Genomic DNA, 24,065 nt, shown 5'->3' with positions numbered 1-24,065 from the left:
CCGACTTCGATAAAGGTCGGATTGTAGCCTATTGCGATTGCAGTTTATCGTATCGCGACATTGCTTCTCGCGTTGGTCGAGATCCAATGACTGTTAGCAGAATATGGAATCGGTGGGTTCAGGAGGGTAATACGGTACGCCGTACTGGATCCCAACGGCCTCGTATCACTACCAATCGAGATGACAGGTTCAAATGGCTCTGAGCACTATGGGACTCAACTGCTGAGGTCATAAGTCCCCTAGAACTTAGAACTACTTAAACCTAACTAACCTAAGGACAACACAACAATCCATGCCCGAGGCAGGATTCGAACCTGCGACCGTAGCGGTCGCGCGGTTCCAGACTGTAGCGCCAGAACCGCTCGGCCACCAGCGGCCGGCCGAGATGACAGGCATCTTATCCGCATGGCTGTAACGGATCGTGCAGCCACGTCTCGATCCCTGAGTCAACAGATGCGGACGTTCGCAAGACAACAACCACAACCATCTGCACGAACAGTTCGACGACGTTTGCAGCAGCATGGACTATCACCTCAGAGGCCATGGCTGCGGCTACCCTTGACGCTGCATCACAGACAGGAGCGCCTGCGATCGATGGTGCACTCAGTGACGAACCTGGGTGCACGAATGGCAAGACGTCATTTTTTGGGACGAATCCAGGTTCTGTTTACAGCATCATGATAGTCGCATCCGTGTTTGGCGACATCGCTGTGAACGCACATTGGAAGCGTGTATTCGTCATCGCCGTACTGGCATATCACCCGGCGTGATGATATGGGGTGCCATTGGTTACATGTCATGGTCATCTCTTATTCGCACTGACGGCACTTTCAATAGTGGACGTTACATTTCAGATGTGTTATAACCCGTGGCTCTATCATTCATTCGATCCCTCCGAAACCTTACATTTCAGCAGGATAATGCACGACTGCATGTTCCAGGTCCTGCACGGGCCTTTCTGGATACAGAAAATGTTCCACTGTTGCCCTGGCCAGCACATTCTCCAGATCTCTCACCAACTGAAAACGTCTGGTCAATGGTGGCCGAGCAACTGGCTCGTCACAATACGCGAGTCACTACTCTTGATGAACTGTGGTGCCGTGTTGGAGCTGCATCGGCAGCTGTACCTGTACACGCCATCCAAGCTTTGTTTGACTCAATGCCCAGGCGTATCAAGGCCGTTATCACGGCCAGAGGTGGTCGTTCTGGGTACTGATTTCTGAGGATCTATGGACCCAAATTGCGTGAAAATGTAATCACAAGTCAGCTCTAGTATAATATATTTGTCGAATGAATACCCGTTTATCATCTGCATTTCATCTTGGTGTAGCAATTTTAATGGCCAGTAGTGTATACAAGCGGAGCAGATATGGGCGAAGGATCACCCTAGCGAAGATATGGGCTGCAAATGGGGAAATCCATTGAGATAAGCGACTTTGACAAAGAGCAAGTTATTATTACGCAGAGCCTGTGAACGAGTATCTCGAAAACGGAGAAGCTGGTGGAATGTTCGCGTGCTACTGTCACGATCATCTACGGAAAGACACAATGACAATGAAACTACGACTACGCGCTAAATGGTTGGATGTCCACGACTCTTCACAAAGAGAAGTGTTCTGAGGCTTGTCTGCTCTGTGAAGTAGGATAGATGTTGATCTGTGTCATCTCTGCCGAAAGAGCACAATGCTTGCTGGTGCACGTACAAGTGTTTCGGAGCACACCATTCATCGTACATTGTTGAACATGGAGCTCCGCAGCAGACAAACTTCACATGTTGACCTAATGACATCGTCGATTATGATTGTAGTGGAGACGAGGCCATCGGGGTTCGACCGTCGATCGATGGAAACGTGTCGGCTCTTCGGGCGAATCACAGTTTTGCTGCACTAGGTTCAAATGGTTCAAATGGCACTGAGCACTATGGGACTTAACTTCTGTGGTCATCAGTCCCCTAGAACTTAGAACTACTTAAACCTAACTAACCTAAGGACATCACACACATCCATGCCCGAGGCAGCATTCGAACCTGCGACCGCAGCAGTCCCGCTGCACTAGGTCTGTGGTCGTCTCCACAAACGCCGTCATTCGAGATGAACGGTGGCTCGAAACGTGCAGTGCACCGCGGACGCATGCTGGTGATAGCAGGATTATGCTATGGAAGATATTCTCCTGCGCTTGCATGGGACCTGTAGTAGTAATCGAAGACGCGCCGACAGCTGTGAACCACCTGCATACCTACATGATTGAAGTCTTCCTAGGGTGACCAGATGCAATTCTTTAAAAAGGAGGACAAACAGCTTCAAAAAGGAGGACACAGGAGGAAAAAAGAGGACACATCAAACGGGTCAGCTGCAGATGAGGATACCACCCGTCAGCTTTGAACAAGTCACGCGACTGCCGGGAATTACCGGTAAAACTAGTAGTTAATTGTTACTGGTGGTCAAGTGGTGATTCCCAGAGCAATATTTTTATTTTAAATTAAAAACATTGATTGTGGTGACAGTGTGGCATCAATTGTTTTTATATTTACGCGTAGTTTTAAGATTTAACAAAGACGGCTGCCTAAACGCCACTCCTGATTGGCTACTTTCATGTGACTTCTCCAAAGCTGACGGGTGGTATCCTCATCTGCAGTATTCCCCATCAAACATACGTTCAATTTTAATAAATGAGTTTAGTATTTATAGACATAACATACATGCATTCCTTAACAATTATTGATACTTCTACAGATAAACTGAATGACTATGATACAATGAAATAAAACCATCACAGTTAATCTGTCGAATTATTTCTTACCTTTATTGGCCACTGAGACGTACGTTCCAGCTCCACATATCTTACATTCCGCTTCAAATTCATTTCTCCCTTTCTTGAAAGCCGGATATTTGCAGGAAAGGACATCAGAAAATGTACACTTTCGTTTAGGCTTAGCCAAATATTTTACGTAACGGTTAAAAATTACACTCACAAATCACACGCGCAGTACAGAAAGTCAAGCCAATACAAAGCGAAAATACGAAACGAAAATTTTAAGTAATCGATATTCGCATTCGCTTACAGGTCGATCAACGATAACATCGCCGATCCTGGTTCCACCTACTAACACCGACTTCATGCCTGTTTATCACGAAGGCTGTGCCAATAGTTAAAGTATTTAAGAAAAGAGCAATAGAACGGGACGAAATGTTAATTTAATTGTATTACGCACAACTTTGCGAAAAAGCAGGACACTGTAAAAATCCGCCCGGACGCCGGACAAAGAGCTAAAAGGGAGGACATGTCCGGATTAATCTGGACGTCTGGTCACCCTAAGTCTTCCACGACGGCGAAGTCATCTTTCAGCAGTACGATTGTCCGTGTGTCGGAGCCAAAACCGTGTTACAGTCGTTTGAGGGGCATTACAGTGAGCTCATGTTGATGTCTCGGCGATCCAATTCGCGTGAATAAGGAACCCATCTGGATCGACGTCGGGTGCAATCACCACTTATGCAAATCAGAGGCCCGTTATTTACGCGATGTGCATGACCTGGGCGTATACATCTGATGCTACTTACCTCCGCAAACCTACCAACAAACTGTCGGATCCCTCATGCAGAGAATCAGTGATGTATTTCGTTCCAAAGACGGACAAACAAACTATTAAGCTGGTGGTCATAATGTTTTGGCTTATCAGCACAATTATGTCGTTTTACCGCGAGCGCTCACTACCCAGGCAGCGAGCCAGTGCGAGCGGTCGCGCTCGCCCGTGCGCTTCCTGGACAGCCCTGGTCCAGAGAGTAGAGCGCTCCGGCGCTGTTGGTCCTAGATCAGTCCCGAACATGGATGAAGATTTTTCCTCGTTCCAGTCTCTCCAAGACGGCCCCGAGGGGACTGCATACAAAACACTCGTGAGACCCATCCTAGCATATTGTTGAAGTGTGTCGAACCCATATCAAAGGACAGCACGAATGGTCACAGGTTTCTTCGACCCACGGGAGAGTGTTACGATTAAAATGAAGGAACTAAGCTGGATGCCCGAAGATAAAACCAAATTATCCCGTGAAAACCTACTTATAAAGTTTTTAGAACCAACTCTAAGTGATGAACCTAGGAATGTACTAAAGCCCCCTACATACCACTACCGCACGGTTCGCCAAGACAAGATTAGACTAATTACAGCAGCATGGTAGCATTTAAAAGACCATTCTTACCGCGATCCATATATGAACGGAATGGAAGAAAGCCCCAATAACTGGTGTAATAGGACGTACCATTTGCCATACATTTCACAGTGGTTTGCAGAGTATAGACGTAGGTGTAGATGTCAAGTCACAGCGCGAGCCGGAGGCATTTTGGTAGGCAAACGTATTTGGATAAAGGAGCACGTAGTCAAGGAATAGAAAGTTTTTGCAAAAAGTATTGGAGATTTTATTGCACGATAATTGTCTTAGTCTCACAGATTGCATAAAAGGAACTAGTATTATAGAGTTGAATTGGAGTCTGAAAAATAGAGTAAATACGGTTCAAAAAATTCCTGTCAGGTTGGTGTGTTTGTGGAAGTCAAGAATAAAGCAAGGTTTTGTGTCTTAGAATGAGATCAAGTTCTAGCTCAGTTAGAGATTAATGGATGAAGAAAACAGCCTTTATCTGTTTACCAATCTAGTCTGTAATTCACTCGCAGTGTTTCACGTAATCAGAAACTTGTTCTAGGATTATCAGACGGGTATTAAATGTTAGAAGAGATTCATACGGCGGGATGTGACAGGGCATGATGCGAAACCAGTTATCTGAAATGCAAACGAATGTTAGTGTCTTGCGGGCAGAATATGTCGGTGGCCTTGCTATTGAGCTGTCAGCTAGTGCTGACAGGAACCTTTGAGTATACTTAATCCAAGAGTCTCGATGAAGACTAAGTCGTACGATTGTTCCTTCAGCCATAGGTATGGCTTTTCCTAACTTTTTCCTTCCAGCTTGTAATGACAAAAATCGTCTTTAAGAGATGAGAAATTCGCTATTTTAAGATGGATTGCGTGTAAAGGCTGTGGTGACGGTGTTATACGGCGCAGACTGCTTGTAATGGCACAAATAGAGTTAAGAGATGAGAAATACGATAATTTTGAGATGGCTTGTGATATCAGCTGTAGTGACTGTGTTTTAAGGCACAGACTGCAGTTCAACGAACTCCGTACTCTGCGCGAGCTTGAGAATTAAAGTATTTGCAGCAGCGAAAGAAAGTGACTGTGAGAATAAACATGGTGAAAACGATACTTCCCTTTACTGATTTAGCATCCTTGACACTGGATTAACATTGCTTTTTAGTATGGCCTCAGATACTGGAACAGAAGTACTTGCTGTCGAAGAGGATCTAATTGTACTGTTGCACGGCAGCCATTACGGAATAAGTTAGAGAATTAAGTTTATTTAAACCCTGAGGCGTAAAATCTTGTGAATAGATATACGAAAGTGGAAGTTTTACTAAAACGAACTGCCGTATAAATAAATAATTACTAAAAGGTGAGCAATTTCATCGTTTTAACAACTTCCTGCTTCAAGTTTATGAGTGTCCGGTTCCGCCGCAATAGACCTTCTTTGTATTGCAACTGTAACTTACTAATATTTTACCCCCGAATATTAATAGGACTACATTCATACATCCCAGAGTGTGCTACGAGTGTAGGTGGCCACGCATGTCTAACGTGAGAAATAAACTTAAATAAGCTGAAACGTCCCCTTTGAACAATTATAAAAGACTGTGCTTAAACTGACACAGAATATTTTTTAGCGCAACGCAATCTGACTTTCAAAAATCCCTACAAAAGAATGGCCCTGACTAACATTAACCTATACGTTTCACAAATCCTCACCAAAAATCTTCGTTACTCGAACTACTGCAATACAGCAAGCGCCACTACTGCCAGCTAAATAAAAGATTCAAACTACGGAAGGCACTAACTACTGATAGGCATAGTTAGCAAATGAAAGATTTTAATAGAGAACAAACTATGTATTTATCTTAATAGTCATAATATATATAGCAGTTCATGACATCCAGTCTCACAAATTTCAAAACTCCGCCATCTTTCTCCCCACGTCCACCACTGCTGGCGGCTCACATCCAACTGCGCAACGCTACGCGCTGTTAACATCCAGCTGCCCAACACTACAATGGCAGATATTCCAACAACAATGCAAACCAGCCACAGACTGCACACAGCACATACAGAGCGCTATGTGGCGTTACCAATATAAAAACTTAAACAGCCTACTTAGAAAGCTTTTCAGGAGAGCGGCGTGCAACAGCAGCGGTGCGGATGCTACAGCTGTGTATCGGTATCATTTGATCATTACGGCGACCGTACGAACCTACACGATACAAGCAAACTTATTAAACATCGGCATAGCTGGACAGTCCTGAAAGCTCTTTTATAACGGCTCTCTTAATAAGGCGCTCTTAATTAAGGGGAAAAACTTCTTTCTCAAGCACATTAACGTTTAACTTAACAGTCAAGTAACATTCATTTCAACTTTAATATTTCAAGATTAATATTCATTGAAGTGAATCGCAATTTAAATTTTTCTCTCTTTATTTTTCTGTGGTCATATAAAAACCTGTCTTTTGCTTTTCCTTCGTTTTCCCTGATGTAGTGCGTTCTCGTCACTGGCGTTGTTCTGCCAGCATAGGAAGTCTGCGTAGCGTGTGCTGATGCTTCAGTGCACCATGTGTCCTGTGAGCTCTGACTTCTTAAAAAATATTTCTTGACGTGTTCTTGTAAGAAAAGGTCTTGCGTGAATCATAAAATTTTCCTGGCGTATTGACAACTCGATGGTGTTTCGAGTGTGCAGCCGGTCGTCGCTGTCTGCTACGCACGATACTTCAGACATCTCCAGGTGAGAGGTTCGTGCGCGGTAGAAAACGACGACCGGCTCGACTTCCGGAACATTGTCGAATAGTAACAGACTTTCCGTACACAACATCCGTTCGGTGACCTCTCGGGAACTGAAGCAACAGCTTTAGCAGCCATCCGGAGTCACCTGATGCACTGCATTGTCACATAAAGTGACTGCATGCTAGATGAGTTCGCGCATACGCGAATGTAGATCGTCAACTCAATGTGCAGTAACAACGTTTTGCTACCCCTTTCAGCCAGGAGGGGTATCTGTTTATTCGGTTACGATTCATTTTTTATGTGCTGACTAGGATGCAAGGTGGGATTTCTTACAATACGAAACTTACACTGATGATCCAAAATATTAAGACTACTGCCGACAGCGTTATTGAATGGCGCCTGGTGGCTTGCAGCCACCTGACACGGCGCGAGAGCGTGCTGAAAAGTAATGTCTCCGAATTTCTTGTGTGAAAACTCTTAAACTTTTCAAATACAACAATACACAGCACGACTTTATTCTTCATGTGTACATATTTGTAGCCCACTGCCGCTAGAGGGCATCAACTGTAGCATGTAACATGACGGTATGAAAGGTCGGTGCGTGAGAAACAGCGTGATGAGTTTCAAGGAGGAGGATATTAGTGTTTAACGGTCCGTCGACAAGGAGGCCATTAGAGAGGGATGAGTTTCGAATTCGAAGAGTGCGTCCAAACATGAAGCACCTTCTCCTTGAACATGACAATGCCAGACCACACACGAGCGCTGCGGCATCTCCAACGATCTGACACCTTGGCTGCACTGCCATTGATTATCCTCAGTGCACATTTGGCACCGTTCGATTTTCGTCTGTTTTCAAAACTTAAAGAATGCCTTCGAGATCTTCACTTTGATAGTGACGAAGCAATATAAGCAGATGTGAGCTTATGGATCCATCAACAAAGTCATTCTACTCTGATGGTATCCACAAACTGATCCCTAGTTAGGAGAAAAGTGTTCGTCGCTAGAGTGACTATATTGACAATTACACTGAACCGCCAAACAAACTGGTAGAGGCATGCGTACTCAAATACAGAGATATGTAAACAGGCGGAATACAGCGTTGCAGTCGGCAACGCCTACATAAAACAACAAGTGTCTGGCGAAGTTGTTAAATGGTTCAAATGGCTCTAAGCAGTATGGGACCAAACGTCTGAAGTCATCAGTCCCCTAGACTTAGAGCTACTTAAACCTGTCTAACCTAAGGACATCACACACATCCATGCCCGAGGCAGGATTCGAACCTGCGACCGTAGCAGCAGCGCGGTTCCGGACTGAAGCGCCTAGAACCGCTCGGCCACAGCGGCCGGCAATTGTTAAATTGGTTATTGCTGCTAAAATAGTAGGTTATCAAGATGTAAATAGTTTGAACGTGGTGTTATAGTCGGCGATCGAGCGATGGGACACAGCATCTCCGAGGTAGCCATGAAGTGGGGATTTTCCCGTACGAAAATTTCACGAGGGATCAGGAATCCAGTAAAACATCTAATCTCCGACATCGCTGTGGCCGGAAAACGATCCTGCAAGAACGGGAGCAACGACGACTGAAAAGAATCGTTCATCGTGACAGAAGTGCAGCCCTTGGCGCAAACTACTGCAGATTTCATTGCTGGGCCGTCAACAAGTGTCAGCGTGCGGGCCATTCAAAGAAAGATAATCGATATGGGCTTTCGGAACCGAAGGCCCACTAGTGTGCCCTCGATGACTGCACGAACACAAAGATTTACGCCTTGCCTGGGCCTGTCAACGCCGATATTGAACTGTTGATGAGTGGAAACATGTTGCCTGGTCTGACAAGTCTCGTTTCAAATTGAATCGAGCGGATGGACGTGTACGGGTGTGGAGACAACCTCATGAATCCATGGACCCTGCACGTCAGCAGGGGACTGTTCAAGCTGGTGGAGGCTCTGTAATGGTGTGGGGCATGTGCAATTGGAGAGATATGGGATCGCTGATACGTCTAGATACGACTCTGACAGGTGACACGTACGTCAGCATGCTGTCTGATGACCTGCATCCATTCATGTGCATTGTGCATTCCGACAGACTTGGGCAATTCCAGCATGACAATGCGACACCCCACACGTCCAGAATTGCTACAGAGTGGCTCCAGAAGCACTCTTCTGAATTTAAACACTTCCACTGGCCGCCATACCCCCCAGTCATGAACATTACTGAACGTATCTGGGATGCCTTGCAGCCTGTGTTGAGGAGAGATCTCCACTCATACATACTCTTACGGATTTATGGACAGCCTTGTAGGATTCCTGGTGTCATTTCCCTCCAGCACTACTTCAGACATTAGTCGAGTCCATGCCACACCTTGTTGCGGCACTTCTGCATGCTTACGGGGGCCCCACGCGATGTTAGGCAGGTGTAGATATGTAGACATGAAGAATAAAGATGTAGAATGTCAATGACGTTTGTTTTATTCAATAATATTTAAGTGTTTTCACATAAAAAATTTGGATAAGCGAAGCAGTGACGATTGGGGAATCATTCAGGGGACGATACAGCCACAAATGGAGATATCCACCGACATAAGTGACTTTGACTGTTATGGAATGGCACCTGTGAACGAGTATCTCGGAAAGGGCGAATATGGTCGGCGTTTCGCGTTCTCTTGTCGTGAACATCTGTGGGAAGCGGTTGGAAGACGTTGAAACCACGAGAAGGTCTCGTGGTGTTGGACGTCCACCCCTCATCACAGAAGTGGAAGTCAGAGGCTTGCCCGCTCTGTAAAGTAGCTGACGAGAGAGTGCAGTGCTGGTGCGGGCGCAAGTGTTTCACAGCACACCATTCAACGCACATTGCTGAGCATGGGGCTCCGTAGCAGACGACCCCTACGTGTTCCCAAGTTGACCCAACGACTTCGTCATTTACGACTGCAGCAGGTACAGCCGGCCGTGGTGGCCGAGCGGTTCTAGGCGCTTCAGTCCGGAACCACGTGGCTGCTACGGTCGCAGGTTCGAATCCTGCCTCGGGCATGGATGTGTGTGATATCCTTAGGTTAGTTAGGTGTAAGAAGTTGTAAGTCCAGGGGACGGAAGGCCTCAGATGTTGAGTCCCATAGTGCTTAGAGCCATTTGAACCATTTGATGGGAGCGTGAATCAGTGGAAACCTGTTGCATGGTAGGGTGGATCACCTTGTTACACCAATAGATGGTCGTCGTGCCACGAATGCTGGCCGTGGGGGCAATATTATGCAATGGGAAACATTCACCTGCCTTCCATGGGATGTGTGACAGTAATCCAAAGCATCACATAGCTGAAGACTCCGTGAACATTACTGGGGTCTATCTACAGCCCTCAGTGCTTGATATTTTCCCCGACGGTACAGTAAGGTAATTGTCCATGTTGCAAGGCCAGAATCGTGCTACAGGGTTTGAGAAGCATGGTTCTGAACTCACATCGATGCCTTGGCCACCAAATTCGTCTGATCTGATCCTCATGGAGCACGTCTGGGAGGCTATCAAGCGCCATCACAATGCCCACGAAACACCAGCCCGTAATTTCCGGGAGTTATGTGGCTTATGAATGGACATCTGTTGCCACATATCTTCGGACGCCAACCAAGGTCTTGTTAAATCCTTACCATGCAGGATTGCTTGCTGTATTGCGTTCCAAAGGGGAACCAACACGCTGATGAGCGTGTGTCCATAATATTTTAGCTCCCAAATGTATTTATTTAGAGAAAATTTCGGGGATGGGTCGAATTTTCTTTTCGGTCAAGGAAAACTTCAACAATACAATCGAAACGAAAATTCCATCGCACTGCTGCCGCGTCTAAAACTCCTGTTCGGGTATTCATTGTGGCTCTCGTACTAATTGGTATGCCGCGCGGTGTGGCCGTGCGGTTTGAGGCGCCATGTCACGGACTGCGCGGCCCCTCCCGCCGGAGGTTCGAGTTCTCTCTCGGGCATGGGTGTGTGTGTTGTTCTTAGCATAAGTTAGTTTAAGTAGTGTGCAAGTCTAGGGACCAATGACCTCAGCAGTTTGGTCCCTTAGGAATTCACATACATTTGAACATTTGAACTACTTAGTATGATGGTCGCAACCACATCGCCGTGCTGCAGTGAAGAAAACACCAGATCCTAACGGCATTCCAGTTGGACTTTACACCAAATACGCCGCGGTATTAGCGCCCTTCCTAGCTCATACTTTTCGAATATCTCTTGCGCAGTGAATAGTACCGTGTAACTACAAAAGAGCCAGGTCACTCTTGCCTCTAAAAAAGGTAATAGGTCGGATGCACACATTTACAGACCAGTACCACTGACGTCTGTCTATTGCTTGTTCCTAGAGTATATTCCAAGCTCAAACTTACTGACGTTCTCGGAGGAAATCAAGCTTGTCTCAAATAATTATCGCGTATTCAGAAAGAACCATTCGTGTAAATCATGGCTCGCATTATTCATATTAGTCGGCCACAATATTATTGCATCTGAGAGTGAAGACGCTTCGGTCAGCTTATCGTGAGTAATCGGGTTGAAGGAAGGAAGGTCGATACAGCTGACGTTATGGAATGGAAACTGCGCTGACTTCGGTGATTAGAGTTATGAAGTCGATGGTCCATCACACAAGTGTCAAACGCCAATGACTTCATCTGCTTTATCTGCTTCGCTGGAATCCGTTCCATTTTCATCTGAAATGTCAGTTTCTACACAGTGGTCAGAAACAGTATTGAAAAGCCTGGGCTAGCAGGCCAGCGCGGATTAGGTTGTGGAAAGGGGCCAGAATAAGTTTGCTGCTAGTTGCACTCAAGATAAAAACTTTATTTGTCCACACACATAATATTACAACAAGAATGCAAAACACTCAAAGTTTTAATCGACCTCCTTTGATTAACTTTAGATCGGCTGAAGGCCACACTCAAAATCTAAGACGGAAGGTCAAAGCAAGAAATTGAAATACGAGGTTCTTCCGGAGGTTTCACCCAAAATATTTTCTAAATCTTTAATCAAACAGGATGAAGGCCTTAGCGATTTAATTTAAATGGAACTTAGCTGGAGGCTGCATATTAAGCAATAAGAAAAATTTCATTCGAAAGGCAGAAGGCTGTATCTTAAAATATAGAACGCAGAACTCGGCTGAAGGTCCATAGCAAAGCATCACAATCTGATGCCTAAAGGGCAATACAAGAACATTAATTTAAGAGATATTAAAACTCGGCTAAAGGCCACACACTAACAAATGATTTAACGGCTTAAGCCCTAAAAGATTTGATGTAGAACTCGGTTAAAAGCCCCATATAAGGAACAACAATCTTATGCCTAAAGGGCAAGCCAGGAATATGAAAAAACTCGGCTGAAGGCCACACATCAACGAAATAACTAAAACTGAAACAGGGAAGTTACTATGTAACAGACACGAAACGGTGCTCAGGAGTTTCCAAGGGTCGGCCTGGAATTGTAACTCTGACGCCAGTTTAGGCGAGACAGGCAGCCTGACCAACAATTTCTTAATCGCAAGGCACCCAACCGACAGACAGCCGACGAACCAACCAACTACCTGATTTCGGTCACAAGATCAACGGCTCTACAGCAAGGCGAACAGACCAGTAACACTCCTCTTCCAATATTGGTGTGTTAATAAGCCAAGGCACAATAACCACTGACATACATGAACATCGCAACGGCTGTGAAACTACATGCCGTGGCGGACAGCATGAACACAGTAAGAAAACACTCACTCGCTGCTCTGTCGCAACCGACCAACTGGCTACTGGAGTACGTACACAGCATTACAGCATTTAAAGCATGCTCAGTGGAACTGACACAGGGTACACAGTGTTCCACGAAACACTGCCACAAGAAACTCGAACACTCGTAAAACGAATCACTGACGAACAACTAGAACAAATCACAGGTGGACACACACATAAAACCAAAAGACGGTCGGTGACAAAACACATATCGCCTGACCAGACGACCGACCAACAACCAAGCAAGGTCGTTCCCAATCAAACAATGTGCGTCAGCAACGGTCGGGCGTGTCTTGACTGTCCAGGCATACTGGCTCGGACCCAATCATGCAGAGGTAACTCTTGCCTATTGGCCACGACGTCTCCGCACAAGAAGGAACCAAGCCACGTCCAGCAAGATGGCCCAGTGGCGGGGCCCAGAAACGGTCAAAAGACCAAACACACGTCGCCCAAAGAGACGACCAATTGAATGACCGATCAACGGTCGATCCCGCTACCATCTCCGTCCATCGGACAGTTCATCCTGGCTGTCTGCGCCTCCCTAGCAGCCCGCTGCTACGTCCTGACTGCACTTCTGCCGCGTTCCAACTCAACGACTGCCCAGTGCGATCTCTCTCTACGACACACCACGACCCGAAGTAATAGCCGTCCAGCAGAGATAATACGGCAGGGCAAATATCGATACGCCCTGCTGCTGCCACTCACGGACAGGCACGACAGTAATTCAGTGACACCAGTAATTGAAATTTAAAATGACGAGGTGGCCATACGGTAAAACAAGATTCTACGTAGTAGATGGCACGAACATGAGCCACGCACGGCTCAATTATGAAAAGCTTGTAAGGGTGTCGCAGGGTAAATTGTGCTGAGAAATATCTGATGCGCCGTTTCTGAGTTTATTAGCCAATCAGGCCGTTGCGAGCACAAATTAAAGCGGCCTACCAGAGACACGGTCGCCAAATTTGTTGTTCGTTTGTTTCATAAAACCGAACAAGAAAGCGACTCAAAAATTGGACATGGGACGCTACTAAAGATGGAACCGAAGCGAAAGGCTGAGCAGTCTCGTGCGATATCACCTACACTGTGAGCACAACTGACACTACCACAATTGTGTAGGCGGGTCGCTTGAATTTGTGCGCGCAACGACATGAATGACTAACTTCAATGCCAATTAACTGGGAAATGGCGCAACGTATCGAATTTTTTCTTAATAATTATTTCCCAGCAGAACCTACCCTGCAGCACCCTTGAAAGCTTTCCAGACTGTTTCTCACTACCCTGCATACGACTGTCATCATCACGTGCTGCATACACTGATGAGCCGAAACGTGATGACCGCTGACCACAGCGAGGTTGAATGTCTCCTAGTGTTGTTGCGGGCACGTGACGCAGTAAGGAAAGAATGTATACGGAAGATAGACGAATGAGCAGTCATTATAGCGAAATACGGGCTGCAAATGCGGAATTCCACTGATATAAGCAGTTTTGACAAAGGGCACAATGTTGTGGCGCTGCGGCTGGAAATGAGAATCTCTGAATCTGCGAAACTGGTCACCTGTTGGCGTACTACTGTCATGAGCACATATAGAAAGTGGTTGAAGGCTGATGAAATAACGATTAGGCTGTATGGTTCTTGACGTCTGAGCGTCATCATAAAACGTAGAGGACGGAGGATCTCCCACCGTGTCATCCAAGACAGGCAGCAATCTGTGGCAGATCTGACTACACAGTACAATGCTGGTACACACACAAGTGTTTCGGAGCACACCGTTCAAAGGCCAATGTTGAACATGGAGCACCACATCACACGACCCCCTACGTGTTCCTGTGTTGACGTAACGATTGCAGTGGGCACAGCATCACTGAGTTTTACCGTGGATCAATGGAAATGTGTCGCCTATCGAATGAATCGCATTTTTTATAGCACCAGATCAATGGTTGGGTCCTTAAACGCCGTCATCCAGGCGAATAAGACGTGAGGGATAGCCACGCGCTCTGAGACGCCTTGCCACGGTCCGTACGGCTCCCCCTGTCGGAGGTTCGAGTCCTCACTCGGGCATGGGTGTGTGTGTTGTCCTTAGCGTAACTTAGTTTACGTTAGACTAAGTAGTGCGTAAGGTTAGAGACCGATGACCTCAGCAGTTTGGTCCCATAAAGCCATACCACAAATTTCCAATTTCCAGGCGAACAGCTGCTTGAAACGTGCAAGGCGCTACAGATCCAGGCCGGTGAGAGCAGAATTACGCCACAGGGTACACGAGTTCGGCTTCTATGGGCTCTATGATCGCACTCGAAGACACCATAACAGGAGTGAACTGTATGAACATTGTTGCAGGCCACCTGCATCCCTTTATGGTTGAAGTTTTCTCTGATGACGATGACATCTTCGAGTTGGATAACCTTCCGCGACACAAGGCCAGAATCGTGCTGCAGTGGTTTGAGGATGATGGTGAACTGACATTCATGTCTTAGCCAGTAAATATTGGGCGTCAGCTGCGTGCCCACAAACCACCGTCCCGTAATTTGTGGAAATCTGTGAGTAGTCATTGTAATTCTATCAGAGACAGCAAAGGACCTGGAAAAGCAGCTGACCGGAATGAACAGTGTCTTGAAAGGAGGATATAAGATGAACATCAACAAAAGCAAAACAAGGATAATGGAATGTAGTCGAATTAATTCAGGTGATGCTGAGGGAATTAGATTAGGAAATGAGACACTTTAAGCCGGCCGAAGTGGCCGTGCGGTTAAAGGCGCTGCAGTCTGGAACCGCAAGACCGCTACGGTCGCAGGTTCGAATCCTGCCTCGGGCATGGATGTTTGTGATGTTCTTAGGTTAGTTAGGTTTAACTAGTTCTAGGGGACTAATGACTTCAGCAGTTGAGTCCCATAGTGCTCAGAGCCATTTGAACCATTTGAGACACTTTAAGTAGTAAAGGTGTTTTGCTATTTGGGGAGCAAAATAACTGATGATGGTCGACATAGAGAGGATATAAAATGTAGACTGGAATTGGCAAGGAAAGTGTTTCTGAAGAATAGAAATTTGTTAACATCGAGTATAGATTTAAGTGTCAGGAAGTCGTTTCTGAAAGTACCGGGTGATCAAAAAGTCAGTATAAATTTGAAAACTGAATAAATCACGGAATAATGTAGATAGAGAGGTACAAATTGACACACATGCTTGGAATGACATGGGGTTTTATTAGAAACAAAAAAATACAAACGTTCAAAAAATGTCCGACAGATGGCGCTTCATCTGAGCAGAATAGCAATAATTAGCATAAAAAAGTAAGACAAAGCAAATATGATGTTCTTTACAGGAAATGCTCAATATGTCCACCATCATTCCTCAACAATAGCTGTATTCGAGGAATAACGTTGTGAACAATACTGTAAAGCATGTCCGGAGTTATGGCGAGGCATTGGCGTCGGATGTTGTCTTTCAGCATCCCCAGAGATGTCGGTCGATCACGATGTACTTGCAACTTCAGGTAACCCCAAAGCCAATAATCGCAAGGACTGAGATCTGGGGACCTGGGAGGCCAAGCATGATGAAAGTGGCGGATGAGCCCACGATCATCACCAAACGACGCGCGCAAGAGATCTTTCAAGCGTCTAGCATTACTTTGTTTTTTATTTTGGGTCCAATAAAACCCCATGTCATTCCAAGCATGTGTGTCAATTTTTACCTCTCTATCTACATTATTCCGTGGTTTATTAAGTTTTAAAATTTATGCTGACTTTTTGATCGCCCGGTATTTGTATGGTGTGTAGCCATGTATGGAAGTGAAACATGGACGATAAATAGTTTGGACAAGAAGAGAATAGAAGCTTTAGAAATGTGGTGCTACAGAAGAGTGCTGAAGATTAGATGGGTAGATCACATAACTAATGAGGAGATACTGAATAGAAGTGGGAAGAAGAGAAATTTGTGGCACAACATGACTCGAAGAAGGGATCGGTTGGTAGAACATGTTCTGAGGCATCAAGGGATCACTAGTTTAGTATTGGAGGGTAGCGTGGAGGGTAAAAATCGTAGAGGGAGACCAAGAAATGAATACATTAAGCACATTCAGGAGGATGTAGGTTTGCAGTAGGTACTGGGAGTGAAGAAGCTTGTACAGGATAGAGCAGCATGGAGAGCTGCATCAAACCAGTCTCTGGACTGAAAAACTACAACAACAACAACGAGTAGACATCTGCTACCACATACTTCTGGAAACCTATCATGGACTTGTAAGAGTCCTTGCCAAGCAGAATCGCTGCTGTACTGTGTTTCAAAAGTGGACCAACACCATATTAAACAGGTGGTCATAATATTTTGGCTCATCGGTGCATTCATCTTCACTCTCCGGACCAACATTGATTATTATATTCCCTATTGCTTCTTCCGTTGCACCAACTCTGCACCAGTATTCATTTTCAATGCCTTTTACATGTTCGCGAGTTTTTAACCAATCATGTCGAGCGATCTTGAAGACTCTTTTGGTATTTGTTTTAGGGTCGTTGAATTAATGGAAGACATTTTTTCTGCGTTTATTCCAGATTAGCTCTGTAAGGTCAAATTACAATGGGAGCCACAGAACAGTATAACCCTTTCTTTACTCTTTAAAATTACATCTGCTTTGAAAACAGGCTTTGATTTACTAAGAAGTACAGTTTGTAAAAGCTCATTCCTATTTAGGTCAGTTCGAAACTGGTTTTGTTCTGAATGAGCCATTTAGTCATGTGTTTCTTGCGAGTCGCAATAGGGGAGGTGGCTTTTTGTCTGCGTCTTTGTCTTTATTAAGTTTGCGTTATCAAGAACATCAATAATACCAGCTGGGATGTTAGGAATTAGTTTCTATTCTAACCGTTTATAACAGTCATCTCCATTCATATGATCGTGATAATCTTAGGATTTAGATTTCGAATCAAAAATTAACTCCATCTGTGAAACCAGTTACTCCTCCAGCATGGCCAAAAACGCCTCTTTGGCCTGGAGTGCTGTTAGTCATTACACACGGAGCACTTCCACGCTGCCAGAACATTTTCATGGTACAATGCGTATGCACCCACGTTTCGTCCGTGAATACCACTGGTTTATTTGACCACTTTACATTATTTCTGGTAGCTCTCATGTATTCCGCACGCTTTGCAACAATGTAGGGATGTTCTCTTAGGGTGGTTCTCGTAGTTTTGCTGTTTTTTGAAACGAAATCCCATATCTTTCAAAATTTTCCGAATGTTTCCTTTCCCCCTTAAAATTTACCTCGGTTTTGAAAAATATAAACAGCTTTCCCAACGCTGGGATTTCCTTCTTCTGCTCATAATACTCCAAAAATTTTCTTCCAATAAGTGCTTTATTGAAGTGATCTAGAGAAACTAGTTTTCTAGAACTCCTTTCTCTTGTAGGATTTTTAACTTTTTCCCCCGCTTTCGTAAGTACTTTCAAAATGTATTTCACTCTTCTTCCTGACCTCCCTATATTTCAGCCGCCCACAAGTTGGCTTTCTGTAGATATTATCATTACGTGATTCGCTCTTTTTCTGCCTGTGCAAAATTGTACAACATTGAATAGAAGTTTTTTCACCGTAAAGTGTCCGGTTCTGCTATATCTTCCTCTGCTTTCCACTCTCAGAGGCAATCATGATTATGGATAACATCGCACTGCGCTATTGACGATATTTCACGAGAATACGCTCAGCCACTTGATAGTACATGCACAACTGACCTGAAAGCGTTCCAGTGTAATGCGTTTTCCTTACCAGTGTACTTGTTTACTGTAACGTCACCACTCGTTTCCAAAAATAGCCACTGGAGGCCAAATGCGATAACATCGTTGTTGGGAAGTACAAGATTTCTTGAACTAAAAGATGCAAGTGCACATGTAGATTACATCTGCCTACATATGCGAAAGACATTCGACACTACCACATCGTGACAACTGCCCATGACACGAGCGTAACGTGTGACTGGCTCTAGATATATTTGACTAACAGAACTCATTACGCTGTACTGGACGGCGAATATTCCGCCGAAACAGAAGTGACATCGGGTGTGCCCTAAGGAAACGTAATAGGACCGCCAATATTCACATTATTATGTAAACTATTCATCAAATAGAGATTGTTCGAAAACGATGCTACTGAATTCAGGAAACGTGCTTGCAAATGTGTAGCTCATCTTTTTAATGATACAAATAAGTTGTAAGAGCGTAATACACACTTACGGAAATAAAATCGCAACACCAGGAAGGAGTTGCGCGACATAAACGAAAGTTGGTAGGCGTGTTTCTACATCGGAAAGGTGATGTCTATTCATATTTCGCGCCAATCGCGTAATAGTAGCACTAATAGCACCATTGTGATGATGCAAATCAGGTTTGTTTAAATACACGTTCTAACGATCGTGAACATTACTTAACTTTGAGGCTGGATGTGGTGAGTTGATTTTAATGCCTTTAAGGCGACAGAGACGTCGTTATCACCTCACTGATTTTGAACGAGGTCGTGTAATAGGGCTACGAGAAGCCGGATGTTCCTTCTGCGATGTTGCAGAAAGACTTGGCACGGATGTAGGCACTGTACATAATTTCTGGCAGCTGTGGTCACGAGAATGTACGGACGCAAGAAGACCGGGCTCCAGACGACCACGTGGCACTACCGAGAGGGAATACCATCGTATTCGGCGTGTGGCTCTGGCACATCGTACTGCATCTGCAGCAACATTTGAGCAGCATTTGGTACAACAGTGACACAACTAACTGTTACAGATTGGGTACTTGAAGAACAGCTCCGAGCTAGACGCACTGTATCGTGCACTCCACTGGGCCCAAACCACCGCCATTTGCGACTTCAATGGTGTCAAGCGAGAGTTCATTGGACGGCAGAGTGGAGGTCTGTTGCGTTTTCTGATGAAAGCTGGTTCCACCTCGGTGCCAGTGACGGCCATGTGTTGCTTTAAAGGAGGCCAGTTGAGTGCCTGCAACCAAGTGCTAGACACATTGGACCTATACTTGGAGTTATGGTCTAGGGTACGATTCCGTATGATAGCAGGAGCACTCTCGTGGTTACCACATGAAAAAAAAAAAATGGCTCTGAGTACTATGGGACTTAACATCTGAGATCATCAGTCCACCTAGAACTTAGAAGAACTTAGAACTACTTAAACCTACCTAACCTAAGGACATCACAAACACCCATGCCCGAGGCAGGATTCGAACCTGCGACCGTAGCAGTCGCGCGGATCCGGACTGAAGCGCCTAGAACCGCTCGGCCACCGCGGCCGGCTACCACATGCACCCTGCCTGTAAATCTGTACGTCGATCTGGTGATTTCCATTCATGAACAGCATTCCAGGGGGTGTTTTCCAACGAGATATCGCTTGCCCACATACAGCTTTTGTAACCCAAAATGCTCTACAGAGTGCCGACATCTTGCGTTGCCCATATTTGTCTCCAATTGAGCTCATATAGGGCCTCATCGGACGACAACTCCTCCAGCGCCATCCACAAATACCGTTAACCGTCCATATATTGACCGACCACGTGCAACAGGCATGGAACTCCATCCCACAAACTGACAACCGGCCGCTGCACAACACAGTGCATGCACATATGCATGCTTGCGTTCAACATTCTGGTGGTTACACCGGTTATTAATGTGCCAACATTTCACATTTTCAATGGCTACCTCGCGCTTACATTAACCACTGTTAATCTCTTCAGTGTGTTGCGTACACAAATGTATTCGCGAAATTTCATTACTTTACACAACCTTTTTTTGTGTCACGAGTGTTTCTCTCTAGCAGCGTATATAAAACAATTCTTAATTAGATTTCTAACTATTCATTATATGCTATGCAGTTTGTTCTAAAAATTTAAAGGAAGTTGTTGAACCAACATGTAAAAAGATTTTCTGTTCAGCACATTGCGTACTGCACAAGTCCTTAAAAAAGATTTGTATGGACTAAATAAATAAGTATATAAAATATCGTCGTTGGATGATCGTAAGGAATTGTTAAAAGACTTGGCCAGAGGCAACAGCTATAACAAAGAGAAAGAACTCGACATCATCTGTTTACGAGACTACTGATCAACATCTCAAGCACATCATATCGTTTAAGTATTTAGGGGTAATACAAAGACGTGATGTAAAGGGGCCGTCTAAGTAAAATCAGAAAAATCGAATGTAGACTTATATTTGTTGGAACCGTACTGGGAAAATGCAATGCGTCCGTAAAGAAAATCGCATAAATGGTACTAGTGCGACCAGTTCTACAGTATTCTTCCAGTTTTCGGAGTCCCCATCAAGCAGGTATGACAACAGACATCGAACGAATGCAGAGGCTCTGCCAGGATCGTAAGAGATCGGTATGGCCCATACAGAAATGTAATAGAAACGTTTGGGGAGCTCAAATGGGTGTCGTAGGAAAAAAGATGACATAGTTCTCGCGAAACTCTGTTGGGTAAGATTAGAGAACCTGTATTCGAAAATGATCGTTTAACCACTATGCCGACACCATCGCATATGCCGCATAGGGATCGTGAGAATAAGAGAGGTGGGGACCGCGTACAGAGACATATGGGAAGTCTTTTCTCCTTCTCTCAGTGCTCGAATGGAATAGCGAAAAAAATGATTACATCGATATGATGTACCTTCCGCTACGCACTGTACAGTGACTTGGGAGTATACAAGGCGAGTCATCCCGTTTAATTAGTGAACGATTTTAGATATTACACGAGATTTTCGGCAACTGACAGTACACTAAGAGGCACTTACTTTGGCATGTAATAAATAATCTTAACCCATGTATCGATGAAGATACTGAAGCAAATATGGTTTTTAAAAAAATAGAATGATATATTTTTTCAACGGCATCCGAAACCACGTGAAAAGACAAATACAGTGATATAATGCTTGTTTATTTTGAGGTTGAAACTCAGCTAGCACTGAAGCTGCCGTAGTTCCATACGCAGAAATCAAAGCTGACCCACCTACGTCGTATAGGAAATGAGGTTTTACCGTAGTAGCTTAGGCCTGTCTTGTTGCATCAGCCTATAACGACGGAGCCTGACATGAGAGCTCTGCACGACGTTGTTTACACCGCGATAACGGACTGTAGCCGCGTTGTTTTCCAATTTTAGTGCATTTCTCGGATTGTTTTGCGAAAGGTTGGTACGTCGATACCAACAACCACGGCATCTTTGCATCTATTACGGTTGGGTAGATACAAGGGGTGTTATGACTTCACTGCCTCACCCTGTATAATACCTAGGGACTTAATCTTGGCTATTATATACGCAGATTTGTAGTTTCATGTTGCTAGGAAAACAGTCATAAATATCACACATATTCCTCACGTTTGCTGCAGACTTCAAAGTAGATCTAAATACAAACAGTACTGGCAGCAATGTTAAATTGGAGGTTACTGGAAGATGGAGAAGCTTGTGAGGAGTGTGGTAGGAAAGGCAGAGAATTCTAGGGAAGTGTGATTCATCTGTAAAAGAGACCACATATAGGATGCTATTCCAGTCTGCTCTCGAGTACTGCTTCAGTGCTTGGGATCGATGCCAGGTTGGATTAAAGGAAGACATTAAAACAATTCCGAGGTGGGCTGCTAGATTTGCCACTGGTAGGTATGTACAACACACAAGTGTTACAGAGATGTCAAACGGGAATCCCTCGAGGGCAGGCAACATTCTTTTCGAAGAACACTATTGAGAAAATTTAGAGAACTGGCATTTGAAGCCGACTGCAGGACAATTCTATTGCCTTCAACCATATTGTGCATAGGGACTACAAACATAAGATACAAGAAATTAGGGCTCATATGGAGGCATATAGACAGTCATTTTCCGTCATTCTATTTTTGAGTGGAACGGGAAAAGAAATGAGTAGTAGTGTTTTGGAGTACACTCTGCCTTGCACCATAACTGGTTTGTGGAGTATTGATGTAGATGTAGCAGTGCCACCCATCTGAAAACTAAAGGATCCAAAAATTGTCCTAAATAAACTATCTAGTGGAAAACAGTATTTATTTTAATAACACACTTAGTCTTACTCATTAGTATGTCTCCAGAACTCGTTTCTTTCTTAGATTTGTGCAGGAGACTCTGTTTTTTCTTCTGATGCACTTTTGTAACTTTGATCACTTTGCATCAAGTCATCAGATTCATCAGACTCTGTGTTGCACTCACCTGGATTAATTCTATTGACTAACTCATTGAGCTCTTCATCTCTTACTCCTGGGAATCAAGTGAAAAAAAATATACAACCACATTTCCACCGACGTAAACAAATTTGAGTTTCAGTCATAAGATATCATGTATGACACCCAAAAGTTTGCGTGAATCCATTATAATATTAATTTATCTTGTCGTAACTGAGGAATGTCTGTACAGCCTTAATAAGTTAGTAAAGCATGCAAAAAGAGTTGTAATTAGAAAAAAAGATATTTCTTTATCTTTATTCACTGAGACATTCTGTGCAGCTGCAAAATCCAAAGTTTTCAATCAGTGCTGCCTCATTGTGGCACTTGGCAGAAGGGCTAACAAGAGAGCTATGGTAAGCACAAGGTGTCTTGTACATGATAATACAGATCAGAAAAGTTTCAGTTGCATATAAGCTCAAGAAAAATGAAAAAACTGGAGGTATCTTGCATGCCACCACATGACTAAAGAAGCTATAAAATGTTTTAATATGTTCATAATAATGCATTTTCATCAGGGTGTAGTATTCTGTTTTATCCTTATATCTAAGAAATTGCAGTTCAGAGAAATATAGCAAATGAAAAGCATTTGTCCAAAAATTTGCAAAGTGAATACCATACAATTAAAAATTTCAGGATCATAGTAGCAACAAACCCTCACCTCTTCAACAACTTGATAATTTGTATAATATAAAATCAAAGGGTGCACTCACCATTATCAGAATTTCCCCTAGCATTGCATTATCAGCACAGATCTGCAGACTATGGAAGTAATCCAGATTGAATTTGTTTACAAACCCTGGTGGGCACTGTGGTTTATAAAACAAGTACATAACATAACTAGGGTCTGCTTTTGGATCCTCCATGCATCAGTGCACACCATGTGTTTACCTAGGAAATGTTATGTTCATACTCAGAACAGGCATGCAGATTTTTATAAGCTCATATGCTGACATTTTAGGAATGAACATGACGACAGACATGGAATGTGACCTCATCTCTAAAAAATGATCTTCATCAATTGTTCATGATGGTCAATCACATTAAGCATATCTAACAAACTCAAATCTTTTGGGTCTACTAGCTGCTTTGACAGCATGCTACCACTGCAGTTTGTAACACAAAAAACAGAGATATTTCTTTAAAACCTTATGAACTGCAATCTTTGTTAGGTGTAATTCTTGAGTACATGCACACAGATCTTTCTCAGATCTTTTGAAGCTCCTTAAGTGCTATCCTGTACAGCTAATACAGACTCATCATTTATC

General features: G+C 44.2%; 1 protein-coding gene across 1 annotated transcript in view; it reads left to right on the top strand.

Annotated features, from left to right (window-relative positions):
* Window positions 1-24,065, top strand: part of LOC124612610 (transmembrane protein 229B-like) — a 175,894-nt gene that overhangs the window by 149,997 nt on the left and 1,832 nt on the right. The gene's annotated exons all lie outside the window — the stretch shown is intronic.

This window comes from Schistocerca americana, chromosome 4 (genome assembly GCF_021461395.2).
Source record: "Schistocerca americana isolate TAMUIC-IGC-003095 chromosome 4, iqSchAmer2.1, whole genome shotgun sequence".
Lineage (NCBI taxonomy): Eukaryota > Metazoa > Arthropoda > Insecta > Orthoptera > Acrididae > Schistocerca > Schistocerca americana.
This window is presented reverse-complemented; position numbering and strand designations above follow the sequence as displayed.